This window comes from Onthophagus taurus, chromosome 2 (assembly GCF_036711975.1).
Source record: "Onthophagus taurus isolate NC chromosome 2, IU_Otau_3.0, whole genome shotgun sequence".
In the NCBI taxonomy this organism is placed as follows: Eukaryota; Metazoa; Arthropoda; class Insecta; order Coleoptera; family Scarabaeidae; genus Onthophagus; species Onthophagus taurus.
This window is the reverse complement of record NC_091967.1, coordinates 9,814,710-9,830,236: the sequence shown is the minus strand read 5'-3', so window position 1 is coordinate 9,830,236 and position 15,527 is coordinate 9,814,710. Positions and strand designations below refer to the sequence as shown.

The 15,527-nt window shown below is 31.8% G+C and overlaps 2 protein-coding genes across 4 annotated transcripts in view; both read left to right on the top strand.

The window, feature by feature from the left end:
• Positions 1–1,673: 1,673 nt before the first annotated feature.
• Positions 1,674–15,527, top strand: part of LOC111427471 (Protein phosphatase Slingshot) — a 139,453-nt gene continuing 125,599 nt past the window's right edge. The window contains exon 1 of the mRNA XM_071194136.1: positions 1,674–1,678. The gene's annotated coding sequence lies outside the window, so the exon portion shown is untranslated. The remainder of the gene's footprint in view (positions 1,679–15,527) is intronic.
• LOC111426909 (A-kinase anchor protein spoonbill) overlaps positions 4,594–15,527 on the top strand; it is a 29,060-nt gene continuing 18,126 nt past the window's right edge. Inside the window, exons 1-2 of one of the 3 annotated variants that reach the window (XM_023061790.2) lie at positions 4,594–4,776; positions 13,262–13,312. The gene's annotated coding sequence lies outside the window, so the exon portion shown is untranslated. Of the gene's footprint in view, positions 4,777–13,261; positions 13,313–14,038; positions 14,130–15,527 lie in introns of those variants that run through there. The other 2 variants (XM_023061793.2, XM_023061791.2) reach the window with 2 other exon arrangements.

Genomic DNA, 15,527 nt, shown 5'->3' with positions numbered 1-15,527 from the left:
GTGACGTTGTTATAAACACTAGCCTCCCCAAGTGCCGACAGGACTTCACTAACGATGATGTAATTCGATGCCTACTAAGCGCTAGCACAGAACAACCAAAAATGACCCTGACGTCTATCGTATGAGAGAGACAACTTAATTTGCCACCAATAGCAGCAATACCTTGATCCTCGCAACAATATGTCGTCAATACACCGCCAGCTGCTGTCACTGCATAATGACTAATATGTGAAACAAATTTTATGAAAAGATTTTTAGTTTCCGATATATGCGGCGACATCTACATAAGGTGCTTTTTGGAAGATGTTCCATTGGCCTGGCCACCTTGATCGTGCGATCTCAATCTTCTTGATTTTTATTTTTGGAGTCACTTAAAAAGCATAGTGTATTGTACAGAGTGGTTCAAATTCGATGTCCGAATAGGCTATTAGTCATTATTTGACTTGAGGAATAAATCACCAATTTTTTTTGTTAAATATTATCTAAAAATCAAGTAAATTTGGATTAAATTGTACAAGAAACATACACGAATTAGATTTTGATGTATAAACTTTGCATAAAATCAAATTTGTATAAGGTGTTGCCTAAACAAACGGGGTTTTGAATTATTGGATAACAACATTCTATTTGTGGGCAGAACTATTAATTATTTAAAAACGGTTTAGTCCACTAACCTTATTAATTAATTGGGAATACCGAAAGCTATCGGATTTCAATCAGGAGACCTTGGATGACATGCACTGTTATGTCTTCGCTCTGATGCCCCAGGAAATTCATCCGAACAGGACGTTCCCTAACAGCTCATGTAAAATGTAATGAAGCGCCATCTTGCATGATTCATCTTGCATCTTGATTTAGAGGTAAAATATCCAAAAGTTCAGCTAAACTGTATTTCAAGAATAGAAATATGCAGTATCATGCCTAATTAAAAGTTTATACAAAAATGCCGGTAATATCTAAAGTATACTGATTACCATGAAGTTGCTGCTTTTTTCTCCTCATTTTTTTCAAGAGGACCTTCTTTCAGTCAAATTGGACTGCAATGAAAACTTTAGAATTTAGGAAAACTAAACATTCTGCCATTCTTCCAAGCACGAAGAATCACATTAACAAGACACTACTTCCCTATAACAGAATTAATAAATTCAAATATAAAAGAAATTGGATTGGTAAATTGATACTGATGATTAGTATTAATAAAATCTTCACAAATTGTATTATTCGCAAGTTGAACAAAAGTTTTCTGATGACATTAAGTCAATTTACATACTTAAACAATGTTTAACTACAGTCGTCTTGGGACTGTGTAAACAGTGTAAACAAGTCACACGACAACGTCTGAAACTTCGAAGATAAATCAGATCAAATAACCCGGCATTTAGAGGGGGCTTGGTTAAAATTACTTACGCTAACAAATTTCGGGGTACAAGGTCACCTTGTCATTTGCAATTTAAATTAATGTACGAGCGAAAGAGGGACGGGAAAGTGTAATTTCAATATAAATTATCATATTATAATCTAGCAAGTTTTATTATTAAAGTAAGTCTTTGAAAATTTATGATTTCAATCTTTTTAACGGAGATCGTAATCTTGTGGTGAGATTGGAAGCGCCCTTCGTAGGTCGCAGAACTCGTTACGTCAACGATCAAAGCGGGCAGGTGAACGGCCACGAACTGAAAGGGGCCCCGCGAATGGCGAATAACATATACTCTTTTTGCCGAACCCTGCTGCTCGGTCGGCTTTTTCTAGCGCCTTCCTTACGGGGCAACGGCTCCTGCTACGACGGTCAAGGACACTTGTCCTCTTAGTACTGTACTATCCTAGGTATCCTAGAACGTCGTCTAGATTGGCAAACCATCGGTTTTATTTCCCTTCTTTTTACTAAGAATCTTATAATAACTTTCATTTCATATATCAATTTCTTTTAGATTATTACATTTCTTTTATTAAATATATTGCCGCTTTTTCGTTATTTGATATAATACCAAAATTGTTTCTGTTTTTTTCTCATCATTCGAGTAGACAAGACAAAGCGCCTCCGCAGTGGAAACAAGGTCAATCGCCGACGCCGGGTCAGGACGCTGACCTTGGCGCCGGGCGTCGCCACCAACATGGCATCACCCTACCTTGAAAGAGACGGTTTTATCGATCCGGCGGCGACGAGGGGAAACCGACGCTTTTAACGAGGACGACGCCTGCGCCCTTCACAAACACCAATTACATTTCCGTCAACAAAATGCTATTTTCATTACGAATTCGCAAAAATATTTATCACAAAACCCATTAAAAAGTTATCTAAAGTAGGTGTCGTTTGAATCGATTAGGAATAATGACGAAATTTGGGAAATTTAGTTATGAAATTGTGTTCCTGGAGCGACTGAGTTCAAGGATCTTGTCTGGGTCAAGGCCCTCTCCTACGCAATGGTGTTACCGAAATATTTGCTCTGCCTGGGATTTCAGGGTGGTGACAAAAGGGGCGTAGACAAAATTACTTTGCGTTAGTTTATTTATGTTTTATAGTTATAAAAATATAATTGTGTCAAACAATAAAATATAAGCAAGGTTCTTAATGAAATGAGTCTTTTCTTGTGGGATTTGGACTGAGTATCGTCTGAGGACACTGTTTAGAAATGCAAAAAGCCAATAAGGTTTTCTTTCCGACGCCACAACCAGAATCTAGATGTCAAAAAGAAATTAAACTCACCAGATTCCTAAGAGATGTTTAAAATTGTGCTCCACAGATTGCACAATCTAATAAAATAGTCTGATATCACACTACAACCACTTTGTACACTCCAAAAAAAATTCTAATATTCCTTTGTATTACAACCAATCCAAGAAATGGTTTAGCATTACACTAATCTCGTCCTAGACTTTTTTACAATCTAGAACGGTTCAAAATTACACCACACGAGATTCAAATTAAGAAGATTAAGAGTATATCGAAAGATTTAATGCTTGATTCCTGCCTTTAGATATTACTGTTATTATGGCTGATGATAAAATTGTACTGTGTGGTACGTAATACGACAAAGTCTCACAAAAACATAGTCTAGAAAGAACATACTTCTTCATTTATGTGATACTTTAAACCGATCTGAAGTGCCACCATAAAATTTTTTGACTTGATATCATTATTCCAAATTGTTACTCACAAAGATTTTAAACAATAATCAAAGAAGAAACAAAATTCCAAGATTAAGAAGAAAAAGGTTAAATTGGATGAACTGAGTTATTCATCTTTGTAAATTGAGCGTTTTACAAGGCTATTATAATTCTACTTTTATTATAAATAACTACGTAATAGTTTACCCTGTAACATCCATCTTAATGTACTCCAGAACATGTAACCCCGTAAGAATTACCTACCGAGAAACTTTACAAAGTCGAAACTTCCAAGACTATAAAGTGTCCTTTAAAAAGCTGTTCTAGTGAAAATATATGTTTGAAATTGCTTTAGATGTAATAAGCATAAATTTGAAAGTACTTTGATAAGAATGTTGATACTATAGACACCAATTTCTTCTTATCTAAAGGTTTTCAAGCAACTCAAAGGAAATGCAAAATAACTAAGGAAGTTGAAGTTATTTATAATTACTGGATAGTGTGTAGATTAACCAAAATGTCAGAAGTGGTTAATATTAACTTTGGAATTTAATAATACTTTCTAATTTTATGGAAACTGATCACAAATCACACTGAGTGTTCGCAAAATTAGGTATGTCGTTAACAAGGTTAACACAGAGGCAATAAAATTAGGTCAAACTCGGTAGTCGAGTGTGATTATGATGTCAACTAATGAAAGCCATTTTGATTTGGATTACTGAGATAATTTCGATTGACCGAATCATTTCTCTTTGGTTTGAGCTGCAGAACAGAGATGAATATTTTGTATATTATGTTTAATAATATTTTTAAATCTTTTCTAATTTTAAAACTCCACAAGATGCAGTTTAGATCCTTCTTATTTCTGAATTTTTGAAATCTAATTTATAACTTATCATTTAACTAAAAATTTATACTTTAAATGTTTCGTTAAAATGTTTATACTTATCATTGGAGCAGGGAATTCACTGTCCTCTTTGATTAAGCATATGAATAACTCGTCACCCTAATTTTAAAGAAAACTGTAATAAAATAACAACAGTGTATTTTATTGACACTTTAGACAGATGACGCCTTTCTTTTTAAATTTTTAAGTTTTTAAGGTTAAAATTATCGAAAAGCAATAAAATATAAAACAACAGCTTTTAAATGCATTTGACTAAACCCGAAATGTATGGATGTATACAACAGTACAGTCGAAAATAAACTAGAATATCAAAAGTTTGTGCTGACATCTATGATCGTACTTTCAAACGATTCTTTTTCGTCGTAATAAATGTTCTTATTAAGAATTCTATTATTAAAATTTATTAAAAAATGTCGAATTAAAATCACATTCTTATTAAAATAAAGTTTGTATCTTCTAATGTTAATAATAATGTATAATTGTTTCTTAACTACATGTAAAATTAAGATACTACACAACAGATGTCGCCAATAAATTTTAACTCATTCGTGCTTGATACAAACCATAAATGGATCGCTGGCGCGTCTGTCAGTTACCGACTGAGCCGGCCATATTGAAAGTTCGTTGTCGAAAACATTGTGAGCACGTGGAAAGCTACACAGCTTTTCAAGTATTTCTTTTAAGTACAGTCGGAATTTTCGCGATAAAATTACCAAAGAAATTGGTTTGTTTAAGATCGAGTAATTGCCAGGCGAATTCACCCGGTAAGTTTATTAATAATTCGAATTATCTTGAATTTGCATGCTGTGTATCGTCATTTTGAACACCGGCATAATACTTTTAAGATGAAATCCGTTGATTTACTATTATTTATATACTTATCAACGAAAATTGTTTATAATTCAAAATAATTTATTACTTTATGGGTATATTTAACGTTTTATTTAATATGCGATTTTTTAGGTTATATTTTTCTTTCAATGCACACAGGTGATTTATAATCAGATTATGAAATTCAATTTTAGTGCACATAAAATAAGGAGAATTCTGGGGATAAATGTTTTGATGATACATTTCAAATTGTTAATGAAATTATTCGAGAATTATTTGACCTTGAATCTGTTCAATATTTTAAGCTTATTTGCCCTGTATTGATTGTTTTGATATCTCTTTGATAAGTAAGTGTATTCTTATCAATATCTCAAGTTAATAAATTTGTGTTTGGAGATTACACAACCATGATAAAAAAAATTTTAACTTTTAATGTTAAATTGTGGTTTCCTGTCAAGTTATTTTAAGTTTGACCTCTTTTTTCTTGTTCACCTGGCGTTTATTTTTGGATTTTAAACACGGTTTTAGATATTGTTTTAAAAAAACGAGATCCAAAAATAAAATTGTTGCTAAACACTTGAAAAATTGATCAATTGATAAATTGACCTTTTTTTTCCACTAAGTTGTTTCAAATAAGTACCAAAAATACATTCAGTTAGTTGAAAATTACATTTTTAACCTTGAAACTTGAATTTCATGTTGTGAAATTTCAATTGTATTCAGTGCAAATTATGCCATACTCTATTAGTCATATGGTCATCGATATGGACGTTCGTTTTTACAGATAATGATCAATTCGTATTCTTGGAATTGTTTATGATGGAACAGGTCAAAATAGGTTTGTTTTTGTTTTGATACATTGATGCTAAATTAGATCCTAATTTTTGTAATTATGTCAATTTCATAAACAAACTTAAGATTCCTCTTTGCAGTTGAAAATGTAAAAGTATTACTCACTAAATTTATAAATACACGATGCGTTTGGGCGAGAGAATTTAGAAAATACAACAACAGTTGTTCTATTTTTAACGATTCTACTACGACCGGCATAAGTTATTTCGCAGGAACCTTTTCCCAATTGGGTTCCTGAAAAACTTATTTTTAAGTTATAATCGCATCATAAATGTTAACATAAGAATTTTGTTAGTTTCTTTTGATGTAGTAAGATATTTACAAGGTAAAAGTATTGCGCGAAACATTTTCAAGTACTTCAAATTACAAGCGTGTTTTAGTTGATAATTTTCCATAACGTACACAAACATCTTTATCAGTTCGAAAATTTACTTCACCTCCATTTCTTGAGTTTTTATAAACAAAATAAATAATATATTTGTTGCTATCTGCATTTTTATCTATATTTTTAATGATTCTTAATGAATGTATATTTTAATAAAAATTTTCAAATCAACTTAATGTGTCAATCGCCACGTGGAACTCCCACAAGATCATGTTAGAACTTTTGCCAGTTTGTTTTACTGCTCGGCTGTGTAGCAGCCAAGAATTTATTGTTGTTATACTCAACAAATAGCAAAATGCTTTATAATACCATTTTTTGAATTTGTGATGTATTTTTATCTCCCATATGAATGTTGACCAAATCCACACTCCCATGCATTTATATCCGTATTTTACGGATTATAAGACGCAATTCTTCGAAATAGGTATTTGAACATGTTCAAACAATTGTAGCCTTCTTACTTCTATTATTCCCAGTATGCTAATCTGAATGCTGTATTCATTGAAATAGCAGAGGACTTTCACGAATAGCATCAAACTCCTAGTATTATAACAGATGCCTTATATACCAGTGATTTGATATTAACGTGCAGGCCAAGAACTCGGTGATCCTCTTCCGATTCATCTGTATGGAAATTGTGCATTTAGATAGTTTCGGCAATTTAATCCAAAATGTTATATAATATTTTCAAGCAATTCTGGTGGAGTATGTTCCAGCAAATAACCACATGACCATCTAACAGTGCAAGAAGCAAATATGATCCCACTGTATACTCAAAAATTTCCTGGATCATTTCATCATCCCCAAGTCTACTGGTTTTATTGGGATTTATTGAAAGCCCCCAACTGTTATACTCCTAATACACCTTCCGAAACATATATTGTGCTTCCATTTCATCTTCTGCCAATATAACTTAGTCGTCCCCAAAGTCTCCATATTTTGACACTGTTCCCGCCATTTTGTAAGGGCTTGTTTTATATACAGGTGTCTCACGTAACTGGTTCCGGTCTACCGGAAGCAGACCAAAACTTCGTTATAAATTATAATGATCGATACGTGCTTACATTAATATTAATGAATTAAAGTTTTCTGTTGTATTTATAGTTATTATTTTTTTATTATTTAATTTATAATAATTTAATTGTTCAATTATAATAAATATAACGATTAATTGAATTTATTATTTACCAACATTACTTATTAAACTTCATTTAAACATTGTAAATAACCTTGAATAGCTTAACACCGTATCGTCTGGTCTTCACGGACGAATAACTTCAACATAAATTATTCTATCGTGTTCTCGGTATTCCCCAAATCCCGAAGCATTTAGAAATCAGTCTTGGTACGTTTGTAATCTCGTGAAAGCAAACTTGGAGAGATAGACAGTATCGGTTTTTTAAATGAAGCACTTTCACTGTTATTCAATCCTATCTAAGTAGTTCTATTCTATAACCGCGAATGATTAGCTAATTAAGTGGATGCACTGATTTGTAAAACGACCTGTTAGCGTAACGTGTTGATAAATCCGTGTATAAATTTACGATCTCTCGGGACGATTTTTTATGTTGTTTCGCGATGTGCAACACGTGGTGAAACCAATAAAGGAAACACAATGAGGTGTATTGGTAACAAAAGGGGCGCTTCGTTACCTTAACGATCGGGTTTCAAAGACGTTTTTAGTTTTTTTTTTTTTTTTTTCTTTTGAATGATTGTGTCAGAGCAGAGAGCTTTTCAGGTAGATTTGTGCGTAGACTTCGTCCAGCTTTGAATAAAGGTGGATTTTGCAGCTGCCGTGAAACCTACAAATGGTCTTTTAGAAATGGTTCAATTATAATGCACCATCAGTTCTTCCCATCGCGTTTTAAAAATCTTAGTCAGGTTGTTTGTATTTATGCTTTTCTTTTTTTATTAACAATAAATATTTTTAATTACAATAACTATTTAATTTATTAATTGCAGAAGTAATTATGCAATTTGTAATTAACTTCGCATGCGATTATTCCTTTTTTGCTACAATTTGAAGTGTATTATGTAAATTACAGTATGGTTGTTTATATTCATTTTCTTAGAATTAATCTCAAATCGATAATTACGGAAATAATTCAGTAATTTTCAATTATACAATGAGTTACAGTGATTATGGATTTGATTGGATCATCAACATTATTTTTCAAAATCATTATTAGTGCATGATGGCGACGTTGAAATGTTTTGACGTAACTACATGTAAAATATGTTCCAAATAATACATATTTATTAGTTTAAGGATAACATTGAAATTGTTTTCATTTTATTGACATTGCGAATAGTTTAATGCTATGTGAACCACTTCAGTTCTGAGTAATATTGTCAACTGATTATCATAACCATTACAAACGTAAATTATTACATGTACAATAATTTTACTAATAAGAAAATAAAACCGCAAGTAAAACCAATTATATATGATTGTTTGATAAGATTGCGAAAGCTATAAAATACAACTTGACGTCAGAAATTGGCGAAATTTCATTAAACCAATTTATTAATTACCTGGTTCCACTTAAAGGAAAATTTACTTTCAATATTTAGTACAAATACTTAGGTCTTTATTTATGACGGTTTAACTCTTCGATGAAGACATTTATCCCGTAGTATGAATCTTGACGATGTTGTGTATTTGAAGTAAATTATAACTTGGTACCATGTGACTACTGTTTAAAATTAGATGTGAGTTATGGATACTATTAGGACATGGGGAAACGTTTTATCTCTCGACGACCGGCGCAGAATATGAAAATATTTTGAAACCATTGCAGTAGGTGTATACGTAAATATTTGCTAAGCAATCGTGACGGGGGACTCAATTTACTAAATTATTGTCAACAAAAGCCCAAATCAACGTATTAAATGTTATTAAAATAATAACTATAGATATAAAAGGATGATTTTTTTTAATGTTTAAATTTTTTATGCATCATTTTTTAATGATGCATAAAGATAATAGAATACTCCAAACTTTACAAAAAAGCGAGTACTATTTCTTTAAAAACTTTGTATAAATAATTGAAACAATTTCCGAAATGGAATAGTTAGTGAGAATCAAGACGTACTAGAAAATTTGTTTTCAACTTTGCACCAGGAGGTGAAGTTATTGATCATCTTACTCCGTTAAGTGCTCCACAAAAGTTGGGAAAACTAACTTTACTGACACATATAAGTTACCCAGAAAAGATTTCTCTATTTTAGTCCTATGCTACAATGATTAATAAGTTTGATTTTAGCTTTTTTTGCCATATAAAGATTATAATTTTAAATAAGATGCTGGAATTGATTGATAAATACCTCTGCCTATCATATTTTTCGAAATTAAAAATACTGTGCAGAACTTGTGGAGTTTTCAAGCCTTCATTGAAAATCCAACCCAACCTGAATAGCTATTTGAATACTTCTGAAATCGATGAGAGTCATTCATGTTTCTCATGGAAACCATGAAAAACGTGAACTGGTATTATTGTAAGGATCTTTCATCATATTTATTAGTGCAGATCGATCAAAATATTTGATAGCTACAATGTCCAGTTACACGGAATCTTTTGGACTCATATTTTCGAAAATCTCTCCATCCGTGTACCTTCTTCACAAGATTTATTTTAATAAAAAGTCTTTAAGCAAAGTCTCCCGAACTCATTTGGATCAGCTCATTAGCATCAATAATTATTGATAACATAAAATTATTTGTCATAGACTACATTTTTATTTTGTAGTTAATGGGTTTCAATGATTGTTCGAAAAAAAAAAACACATTTCAAAAGAGCCACAATTTTGAAAGTATATATAGTATTTATTGTTATAGTATATTGTGTTATTTTTATTCTTTTCATAACGTTATGCATCGACGTGTATGTTTATGGTTTAAACTAGATGAATGTAAACGTGCAATAAATTACATTAGTGCTCACAAACACAGGTGTCCGGAAATAGTATTCCTTACAAAAAAAAAAACTTCCTCGTAATGATCACTTTTATTTGCCTACATCCTGTATGATAAATATTCAATTATTTTTAAGCACGTTATAAGATTATCCGGATTTAGGTTTTAAAATAAACCTAAAAGTATAGAGGTTTGGTTTTGAAACCAGTCCTTTTTGTGTTAGTTTAGGTTCGTTTCTGATTGTTTGCAAAAAGATTGAGGATAATTGTACGTGTACGTCCTCGATGCGAACACGTAACGTTTCAGGATGTAACGAGATGAACACATTGTGAATATAGAACCAGCCGGTGGAGTCGCCACGGAAAGTCCCGGCTTTGCTTTGGAGTTCATTTACCTGCAAAAGAGACGGACGGATTAAATTTACAAAATGGTTGCGGACCGCAGAGTGTCGCAACTTGACTACGTTGAGCAGATTGAATTCTTAACGTATGGAGTTAATTTAAAACTTTTTGTTACAACAAATTTTAAAATAAGTTAGTTTTATATGTTTTTTTTACGGTCAATAATAAAGTATATGGATGTAATTTTGTGTGTTAAACCTCGCGTTCTGGCGTAATAGTTAATTATAAACAAATATCTGGTGGTTTGTAGACCGGCATAATATCGTAATAGATAGTATGCACTTTCCCGGTTTTAAGAGTTGGCCGTGTTGCATTAGCAACGGCACAATAAGTCGTAAAGTTGAGAAACAATCGCCTTCGTAGGTCGGTTGGAGGTACTCATTAAGATCGCGCGTTCTTGCTATTGTTACAATTTCTCTTCGCATCATCGATTGCCGGCGTGCGCAATTTAGAAAATTAAACGGTCATGGGAAATTGATGGGGTACTTTCAGAGTTTATGATACTCTAAAGTTTCACCGTTCGTTACTCAATCCTCTTTGCGGTAACTTGATTTATAATCGATGCTCATCTTTTATATACATATTAATTTCTGTTATAATTTTTATTAATTTAAAGAGTTTTTTTATATAAGTCATATTATAAACCATTATCACGTCAATTAAACGCTTTTAACTTGAATGATGACCATCTTATCGTCTGTTTGAGATCTTATTATTAAAGTTTAGATAAGGAAAGTCCACGCAATCCACTTGAAAACATTGCACGTATAACAACATATTAAAAAATTGGTTTTAGTTCATATAATTTACGAGCCTTTCAATAATTTTTGGAAAATAACTGTTTTTGTTGAAATTTAACAAAAAAGTTAATGCATTAGAATGAAACTATGAATTACTAAAATTGTAGCAACCTCAATATTAATGCATCAATAAATAAGATAGATTTTATAAATCAATCAACCGCGACGAATAATTTTTTTGTTTTCTTATTGGTTATAGGAGATGTCTTAACTACAATGTATAACTATAAGAAGAAAATCATTTTAGAATGATCTCGAAATGCTATCTAAATAGAAAGTGTATTTTTTATTTTTCCCCAATAAACGTATTAACTGGCGCAGATCTATGACTTCTTTCTCGACCGCAAAACCGCAGTCAAATTGGCTAGTACTTGTAGAGAAACGTTAGTAGTTTCAGTAACTTACTTGGTTTGCTAATATCCACGCAATTCACTAACTATAAATAACAAAGCAGAAAGAAAAAGCAGAGGTTTCTACTTGTCAATTGTAGTTTTCATTTTTTTTGTAACGAACGAAATCATCAAGTGGTTTCCTCAACTGATATACATGGAGGCCAGAGCACAAGGCAGGTGATCCATAGGGAGACCGAGAAGAACATGGGAAAAGACACTACGCAGATGGCGCCCAGCTGAGGAAAGACTCAAGCAGCTCATGGGTTTTGCTGGGGAGAGAAAAAACTTCAGAAGATGGATTCAAGGCCATCCCCTAACATTACTATAAAGCACGGCACAGAAGAGAAAAAAGAAACAGAAATCATTAAGTGGTATAAAACATCACATCTTTAGCAAGTTTGCAGCAGAGCTGATAACATTATAGATAACAATAACGATTAATATCGAAAGACGGTGTCAATGGGAATGGCAAAAATGCAAAATCTTTGTCGAAATGGTAACATATCTTGCCAAAAGTTGTAAAACATGTTGGAAACATAACGGTGCCTAACAATGGATTAGAATACTTACTTTTGCAATTTGCAATTTCAATTTAACTAACTTGATAAAAATGTTTGCAATTTGAGTTCAATAGAATGGCATTTAGATTTTCAAATCCAGTTTTTATGCGCCCAACATGTTTTAATGAAGATTTCTTGATTAGAATGAAATACATGAAAGTGGAGTATAATCAAAGAAAACTAAATTGACTTTAATCGTCATGAGATGATTTTTAGACTTTAATTTTAAAACCATTGACCACAATAGATGGTGTATATATGGGAAGAAGAGGTGGTATATATTATCTGATTTATTAGTTCATTTTTAAACTCCGTTCCTAACGAAGTTTGTGTTGATAAGATGGGATCAGAACGACGCTCTGTGCTTTAGGAATTTTTAGCATGAGAAATTCTAATTTGATGCCCGAAATTTACAATTTATGTGATTGTTTATTTGAATTTATTTATTTTTGCGGATAAAATGGTTTTGTGAAATCGTTGAAAGTTGTCTAAAAGATAATGTCAAGATCAACAAAATTTTTAAAGAATTTTGCTAAAATGATAAAAAATGTCAAATTATTTAAATGACCGATTACAAAAACGTTAGCGAAACTAGTTTTGTTAAGATAGTTTCGTAGAAAGAACTATTGAAAATTAGTTATGTAATAACATATTTAAAATTTATGTCTTGAATTTTGGGTTGGGTTTGAACCGGATACGATCCATTTTTTGCGACTTTTCTAACGAAAGAATTCAACATTAAGCAACGATATTATGCAAATAATTTACAGAAACAATAATGTTTTTTTTTAATAGTTATTTATAAATTATCAGTAAAAGATAATCGTTAGATCAAAGTCACAATGTAAATTACTTCAGCAGTACTCTACCTAAAATTATTTTAGTAATAAAATGATACGATGAATACGCAGATAAAGATTGAGATAACTTCCCAAGTGTTTTCTATACATTCTCTTGCTTCAGTGGTGGTATATTGATAACTTTTTATAGATCACAGATCGTACGATAAATCGAAATAAAATTGAATTGGAAGGATCTCTTAGGAAAATTGGGTCACATACCTATCGGACGAGTTTTAAGCTTTCTAAAAAAATTTTTTTCTTCTGTTTCAGGGGGGTATTTGCTCGGGTGTTATCGTTTGCACGCAGGACCGGTAGGTTCAGGTAAGAAATCATCTTATTCGTTTTAAGAACAAGGCACTCAGGAAATACGTTAATTATTTTTTTTTTATTTTGGGGAGTTATAATTAATGCCTGAGCTTTCGTATTTTAACTTTTAGCCGACCAACCTATGCTCATGAATTATTAAAACATTAACAAGTGTTATTTTGTGTTATCTTAAACCTATTTTCTTCCCTGCTTTATTTTAATTTTCATTTAAATATGCACCTGCCACCATTAAGATAACGAGTAAAGCGTAACATTGTAATTTTTACTAAATTACAGTTAGTAGTGACGTAAATAATTTATTTTCGTTAATGTTGTAGAATTCCAAAATCTATTTCCTAGTTTGCATCGTTAAAGAATATTTCTCAAGTTGTAATATTGAGAAGACACGTTTCATTTTATCGGCATCGCATGGTTATGATTTTTTCCCTTTCTACTCGTTGATGACTACGCATGCGTTTCAAACCGGTGAACGTTTTAAGTTTTGTGGTGCCGCAGGCCACGTGGTAACCAAAGCCGGCTCTCCGTGGCAGTGTCCTGCTGAACGCCACTCGGCTCGATATCGTTTCGATTTTCATTTTCCTGCGTCTGACGGCCCTCACAACACGAATCCCGACCGTTCTCTTTGCTCCCTGCATCGCGAGTGCGCCACGTTGCCAGTTTTTGTTTAAGAACCGCATTGACCGAGAGTGCCCTTCTTCTATCTGACTGCCAAATTTCCATTAGCTCTCTTCACCCCTCGATTACTCTAGAATACTGGCAGAGCTAGCAGTCCTCTTTTACTAATTGTTTTCTTTTGCTGCAGTAAATCATGGTAAGTAATTTTTGAAGTTGTTAGTTTAAATTGCAAATCTTTTTGTAATCTCGTTACAGTCAGCATTTTTTTGACATCAAAACAAACAATTTAAAAACTAAACTATAGAGTTAATTCCAAAATTTAGTCCAATATTTTAAATCAAATGTGATTTAAAAAAACTTGTGATCTTTTATTTACCAATGAAATTATTACAATTATTTGTTGTCTAAAACTGTCTAAATTTTGAATTATTTAACATGGCTTAAAATCGTTGAAAATTTATTTAAGATGAAAATGCTCAATTATAAATGACAATATAAGCTAATTATTATCAAGTTATATTTGATTTTTCTAATTCAACATGTTTGCCTTGACACCTTGTATCACTTTCAAGTCATATAAATCGAATCAGAAACATATTTAATAAGATCTTATTTGCGTGGATTTTATCTAGTTTTTTCTGGTTTCCTGAAATCTGTTATATTTATTCTAAAGATAAGTATTATTTAGTAAAGGCAAAGATTAAACTGTCACTGTTATATATCTATGATAACAATTTTATAAATATTTTAAGCACATAAAAATTACGTTTTATTACAACTACACACCTATTTAAAACGTGTGTGTATGCGCAAAAAAACTCTTACGTAGTTTATCCACGCGTTTATGGTTGAAGATGAAAAATCCCCGTTATAACATTAGGTTCAAGGATTTCTGTGAAGCTTGAGTTAATTACCTCTAATAAATTTAAGCGGAAAACAGCGTAAACCCGTTTTAATTTAAACGTGGTTCCTGCGAAACATTTTAAAAGGACCATTGTCAAATTTAGTTGTTGCTCAATGTGTAACGGAGATGATGTTGCAATAGGTTTCCTAAAAATTTATGTTTTTTTTTTAGTTTAATTGAATTTTAATTCCAAATTGACATTTCATAAGATCTTAATATTACGTCGACGCCGTTCCTATTATGTAAAACTTATGTCTAATCTATAAGTGAAAGTGGAGCTGCCGTTTTAAATGTCTCGTCCATTAATTTAATCTCCTTATAATCTAATATATCCTATCAAAAGGTTTATATTATACGTACATGTCGTCTGAATACACAGGTTAGTTCAACATTTTTGTTTAAAGAGTTCAAAAATCTTGTGCACCAGATCCAAATGTTTTTAGTTCTTGGAAATAAGATTGAAAGTGTAACATAATAAGGCAAAGGATAAGGCGTTTTATAACATTCTTTCTTAGTTTTTTGTAATAATGTATTATGCAACTTATTACATAAATAACTATTAATGATTATCATGTAGTGTATCATTAACCCGGTCCCACGCACGGTTCCAGTCTAAAATACCTCTTCACATTTTCGTCGCTTTTCCGAGGTGATTATTAATGTTAATGGAAGAGTTGCTGAACTAAACAA